This window comes from Mus pahari, chromosome 13, assembly GCF_900095145.1.
Source record: "Mus pahari chromosome 13, PAHARI_EIJ_v1.1, whole genome shotgun sequence".
Lineage (NCBI taxonomy): Eukaryota > Metazoa > Chordata > Mammalia > Rodentia > Muridae > Mus > Mus pahari.
Genome location: NC_034602.1, coordinates 46,089,723 through 46,096,164, shown reverse-complemented (window position 1 = coordinate 46,096,164; position 6,442 = coordinate 46,089,723). Strand labels below are relative to the sequence as shown.

General features: G+C 44.7%; 1 protein-coding gene across 1 annotated transcript in view; it reads right to left on the bottom strand.

The window, feature by feature from the left end:
- The window catches only part of Stim2 (stromal interaction molecule 2), a 151,479-nt gene extending 148,879 nt beyond the window's left edge, over positions 1-2,600 (bottom strand). Inside the window, exon 1 of the mRNA XM_029545104.1 lies at positions 2,565-2,600. The gene's annotated coding sequence lies outside the window, so the exon portion shown is untranslated. The remainder of the gene's footprint in view (positions 1-2,564) is intronic.
- Between the last annotated feature and the right edge of the window lie 3,842 nt (positions 2,601-6,442).

The following is a 6,442-nucleotide window of genomic DNA, read 5'->3' as shown; positions in this document are numbered from 1 at the left end:
AAGAGAAGAGAAGAGAAGAGAAGAGAAGAGAAGAGAAGAGAAGAGAAGAGAAGAGAAGAGAAGAGAAGAGAAGAGAAGAGAAGAGAAGAGAAGAGAAGGAGAAATTAACCATCAGAAAGATCTTACCTGCATGTTTAGCATGAGAAAGCTTAAGAAATGGGTCTGAGTGGATCTTTACCACACAGCCATGAAACTTTAGGAAATAGCATGTTAACACAGCCTGCTAAAATTTTTAATTATAGGAGTGATTTCACCACTCGTCAACTTTCGATATACTGTTTTTGTCATCAAAAGTCCCTCCCTCCCCCACCCCAGTTTTCCTTTCTGGTCTCTTCTTCTTGGCATCTGTGCTGAAAATGAACTTCCAGTCCCCTAGGAATTCCTAGAAATAGAATATATATTATATACTATATACTGTGCCTCAAATATCCATTCATTGTTCCAAACCGAACTCATTCATTGCCTCTTCCCGGAAGCCTTTTCATGATTGACCAGGAAGAACTAATTATCCTTCATTCAGTGATCTTTAGAGCCTACTATCACAACATTTATCATGCTATATTGTAATTCCTCACTTATATATCTACTCCTCCAAGAAGACTAAGATCAAGCCAAAGGCAGGCCCTGTATCTGAGTGGCAACAGATTCATTTTGAGTTTGGGAATATGAGAAAGTGTGGAAAGTTAGAATGTGGTGGCAACTTGAATATGGGACATGATCCTCTCATTCATTCATTCATTCAAAAACTTAATATCTATAAGATATTATGAGAGTGCTTAGATGATATTTAATTAGAGAAGGAGGAAATATGAGGCAAGAAGCCAGCATGCAGATGAGATAGAATGAGCAGGCCATATCAAGGTTGCCTATGATCTTCCCTTCAGGTAGCCTTGCAGAACACAGCCTCTGATATGGGTCTGATGAGGAAAACCTGGGTCCAGTCTATAGATATAGGAGACCCTGCCAGTGGAGACCTGTGAATAGTCAGTTACAGAATGGGTAGGTCCTGAATAACAATGAAACTGAGGTCCCTTGAAAACAGGGGCGGGCACTATTAAAGGCACTACTGAACTGGAATTCGAGCCTTTAAGCATTTCCATTCTGCCCTGGTCTGACTTTCAACATATTATGGTGGGTTTGTTGTTGGTGTTGGTGGTGTTGTTGGTGGTGGTGGTTTTAATCTGCTATTTAATGCTCAAAGTACTGAAATGGTATTATTGGCATTAATTTAATGTCATTTTCAGAAATACTACAACATTTTATTCCTGTGTAGAACCACTAAAATCATATGATTCATCCCTCGTGGCCTGACCGGGAGGTGCCGCGATATGATCAGAACTCATCAACACAAGATAGAAAAAGGAGAAATTGGGAAAGGGTCATCAGGGGTGGGTTGACCTGAAGGATCTCACGACATTCTCAGGGAAACTTTAGACTCTCTCAGGTGCTCAAGGACCAGTTTGGGACTCAAAAGGTCTATATGAACTCAGGTCTGGAAGATGACACATACCGCCCCCCCCAAAAAAATTTCACACCTTATCAACAAGGGGCAAAAAGATGCCCCTTTCCATGAGTCAGTCTAACTGGTGGCAGATGTTTGTGTGACCCCTGAAGGTGTTGGAACATCTGCATCAAAATATGCCCACTACTTAGACTTGGATAGTTAAGGTGATACCCCAGCAGATAAATTATGTTACTCCAGTTAAGGTGGGAATGACCAGGGCTGCCATGCCTTGCCTACCACTGAGAATAGGCATAAGAACCCCCCATCTTCTTGTCCTTGAACTTAGAGCCCTGCCAGGGTGAGGGGAAACGGCAGTCTTTGGCTGATAGGTAGATGAAGGAGATAGGCAGGACCCAGGGTGGGAACGGAGGAGGAACAGGTGGCCAGAACCCTTCCTAGGGCTGAGATGGACTGCACTTAAGCTCAAATGCCAAGTGGCTGCACATGTCCCGCTGTCCCGTGGAACCTCTCTCACAGACTGAAACAGTATTATAAGAATTTCATGACAGCAGCTGCAAAGCATTAAGCCAGGCACTGAGCCTTCTGCGTGTGGGGCCCTGGACAACTGCTCTGGTTGGAAGCCCAGAACGCTTGCCCTGTTCTGTGGCATGACCCAAGAGGATTAGACTACGAAAGAGGACCAGGGGGAAAGGCTGGGGAGCTGCAGCACGAGAGAGTGAAGGGTGCGGGGAAGACTGAAATGAATAGGCAAATGGGAGAGAGAACCAGGCCCAGAAACCACCAGAAGCCAGAAACCATCAACACCAGAGGCCTCTCCTCAGAGAGGAGAGATGTGTGTTGTCCCATGAACAGCTAAAAAAAAAAAAAAAAAAAAAAAAAATCGAGCCCATGTTTAGTAACTGGAAACATTCCCATAAAGAGCAGGCTTCTTAAAAAGACAACAGAAATAAATCAAAAGACGTAGCAATGTCCACATTCCGCCCCCCCACCCCCCCCCCCGCCCCCCCCCCCGACCAACCATAGAGGCGCAGCAGCTGCTTCCGTGGAAGGGACAGCTACACACATGCCCACTCCAGCATGAGACAGGGGTTTGACTCACCAGCGTCTGCCCTGCCCGGACAGGTTCGATGGCTGCCGTTCCATTATGAGGGCTGCAGCCATCCAGCACGTGCCTGTGGCGCTTGGGCCTGCACACCCCCCGTAACCCATGCTGCAGAAAGTTCACCTAGAAGGGGACCTAAAAATAGGTTAGTGCGCAGGGCAAGTTGGAAGACAGCAGCCATCTTCATGACAGTCGTCTCAATGGGATGTGGGATTGGAAGGCAGATGGTGGTGGGCCGAGAAATGAATGGGAGGTGGTGAGCGGAGACAGGAAGGGGTCAGACTCTCTCTCTCTCTCTTTTTTTTCCTTTTTGACAGCGATGGAAGAGTAGACTGAACCCACCCAGCCATCCCTGTTCCTCCCTCACGCTCCTTCCCACACACCCTCTCTGACTAAATAAAGAAGGAAAGCACCATGAGATGAAGCAGGATCTCTGAAGTTTTACACTTCAGAAAAATATCAATTCCAGACCGGAAATGGAAATTAACTGGGATTTTTTTTTTAACTATTCCCTGTGAAGTGTCACATGCAAATTTATCAGTCTCTTGGATATTCAAGTCCTCTACATAAAACTCTTGTCATATTTCCACCTGATGTACTCTCATCTTTCTAAATTCTTTACATTATCTTTAACTTACTCTTACTCGCTGATGTAATGCAAATGCTATGCAAATTAGTGGCTCTGACATACTGTTTCTGGAATAATGTGAACAGAAGTTGGTACTCTATATATGCTTTGTTTTTCCCAAGCATCTTTGATGCTCGACTGAGTCTATGGCTGGGATGATAATGAGAAGACATAGAAGGCTGACTGTATTTACTGCGGCTGGTGTTAGTGGTTAGAAAAATTAAGCAAGAACAAGACTAATTTAGACAGTTTTATTTTATCCATTGCAAATGGAATAATTTTATGGGAAGTTTAAAGATAGACCTGCTTACACTACAGAAACAAAACAGAGTTACATGATCTGGAAGATACTGTAAAATCCCAGGAAACAATAAGACAACCCAATTTTATTTTCTGAAATAAAGCTGCTCAATTCCTAAGATGCTGTGTTGAACAGGCAACATCTCTACACACACACGCACCCCCTTCATTGTTGAATACACTAATCTTTAAATAAACGATGACATCTGTTCCCACCTACTGCACCGATGTTTGGATGTTTAACAGGCTTGTTTGTTCGTAAGAATGAAATTGAAAAGCTGACATTTCATTATGAACATATTTAGATTTGGATTTAGCCGGCTCTGCATTTTATGAAGTTCGATTTGATTGAGTAGACGCTAGACCTTAGCAGATTAAGTGGACCTTAGCAGAAGTATGAGGGCTTCATTCTTTTTTCTAGAAGCTACTGGGAAGACTCTCACTGATCTGTGAAAGGATCCTGAGGTGTGATTTAGGTTGCATTCTGGAATCCTTATAAAGTCATCCGATTTAACTCTGCTTCATCCAGTTTGTCAAAGAGAAGAAGCCCTCTCTCGCTTCTGTGGCCAACAGAGGATTTCGGTCTACAAGAGTTCTGCTGGGGTCTTTGATGTATTCGATGCTCAGTACTTGTGATATCTGTCAGGGCAGTTCTGCAGCTTCAAGGGGATGTAAATATATACAACACAAAGTTGCATGAGGAAAAGTGTGTGTGTGTGTGTGTGTGTGTGTGTGTGCGTGTGGAAAGCTCTTTTGCTCTGTTTTCTTATGTTATGAAGTCAGGCCACCACCACCTTCACTTAGTAAATGCTAGAATTCCTTCAGAACTTTGAGACCGTATCTGGCACTGGGAACACTAGTCTTCGATGTTGATCCATAACTTTAGCACACCCAATAAACTGTAAATAGTCGCACAGACTCTGTGTCCACTGAACTTCAAGCTTACAGGTCAGTAAGCTAGCTCCATATAAGTAAAATAGCAGTTGGCCTGGCCTGGGCCTCTATCAGGTGGTATCATGTAATGTGTAAGTGAATCTTCAGAGGGAACGGGTGGTGGGCAAGGGGAACAAAACCAACAGGGGGAAGAGGGAGGCCATCCTCCTTGCCGTCCTTCCTACTTGGCTGATTTTGAGCCCTAAGAAATATGAGCTCTGTCTCCACTAAATGACTGAAGTAACTACCTGCAAACGCTGTGTGTGTGTGTGTGTGTGTGTGTGTGTGTGTGTGTACGTGCGCGTGTGTGCACACCCACGTGTGCATGTTTCCTAAACATCAATAAGCTTAACATCTTACAGAACATGGCAGTGTGTTGGCAATTCTTATTTGTTTGTTTGCTTGTTTCATGGTCTCTCTTCCTCTCTTTATACAGTGCAATGCTGTGTGGATCTTTATGCGAACTGTCTTTGTGCTAACTGGCCTTTCTAACCGACCATTTTCTTGCCTCCATTATGTCTTCTCTCCCCTTGCCTCCCCTCCCCTAGTAGGTCTGATTTTTCTATTCTCACCCTTGGTGATCTCATCGACTGTTGCGTCTTGGATCTCTCTTCTCTGCCTATGATTATCAGATTGTGGTATGTAGAGTTAACCTCCTTGCCAACTAGTGGAAAGAGCGGAGAAATTGGAATGCAAATCAAATGAGATCACATGAACAGAGACTTAAAAGTGCTGACTACAGATGCCTTTTCTGCCTTCCACAACTCCCCAGTCATTTCCATTCAGCCTTCTTGACATCACCGAATGACCCCCACCTTCCAGTTAAATGGGGGGAATTGTGGTGTCGTCTCTGGTTTTCCCTTCTACAAAGTGCCATAGCCACCGGATACCACTTTCAGATAGTCTTCTGTATCCCTTTTCTTCTTTGCTGACATTTAACCACAATCAGAAATATCTTCTCGTGCGCATTTCCAATCTTAGCATGTAATTCAAGACCCCAGCAAATCTCCAATGTTAGCCAAAACCAGCACAAACTTTTCTACCAGTAGTTTGACTCTTTCTGTAACACAGACCTTTTTTGCTTCTGTAGCTTTTTATTATACTTCTCTTCCACCTCCATGCTCTGGCCAAGTTGAAAGATTTTGTGCTTGTCAACCCCCCTCCCAAACACTTAATAATGGGAAATCTGTTTGTGGTGGTCTAGCCTATGGAATCCTTTTCTCTCTCTGCCCTTGCCCTGTCTCTGATGGGAGTATCAGGCTGGGTCTACATAGGAGCTAGAAACTACTGTGCACGTTTCAAAGCAAGGAAACTTGCTATAGGTAGACAGTCGTTTTCAGAGTGGTTGAAAGATGGAGAGGAGAGAGAGAGAGAGAGAGAGAGAGAGAGAGAGAGAGAGAGAGAGAGCTGAGGAACAAAAAAACGAGGCTGGGCCTGGGCGTGCATAGGTTGAAGGCCTTGAATTCCCACCTGCTGCTTGTCAGTTCTAAGTGGAACAGAAAGGCGCTACCTAGAGTGGGTCTGTACTGTCTGTCACCCTGCCTGGCTGCCGAAGTCTAGAGGCCACACCCCTGAGACGATCAAGCAGCTGCCAGCACGGTATCTCAAAGCCAGAGCTCTTCCTGAGCTCTCAGATTCCACTCTGGACACAGCTGACAATGGACTATAGGAACTAAAGTTTTCAGACACCCAGCCCCACCTCCACCCAGCAGAAGGATAGGAGGGAGCGGGGCCAACACAAATAGCACATGCTTCCTCGAGTGTCTCCCGCTGCCTCACCTCTTCCTGTTCCCTCCAACACTGCAAGCCAAAGGAAACCCCTCTCTTTTCTGAATTGTGAACCTAAGCATCTTTTGACAGGATTTTAAGTCTATTTGTTGAGAAGCTACTCCACTCCCCATTCTGTGATCTGTGCTGAAAATATATCTGTGGGGCAAGCTTGGCTTCCATCCCTCCAGAAGTTTCATGGATTTTTGAAGATGTGGTTGGAGAAGCCACAGTTTGACATGTGATC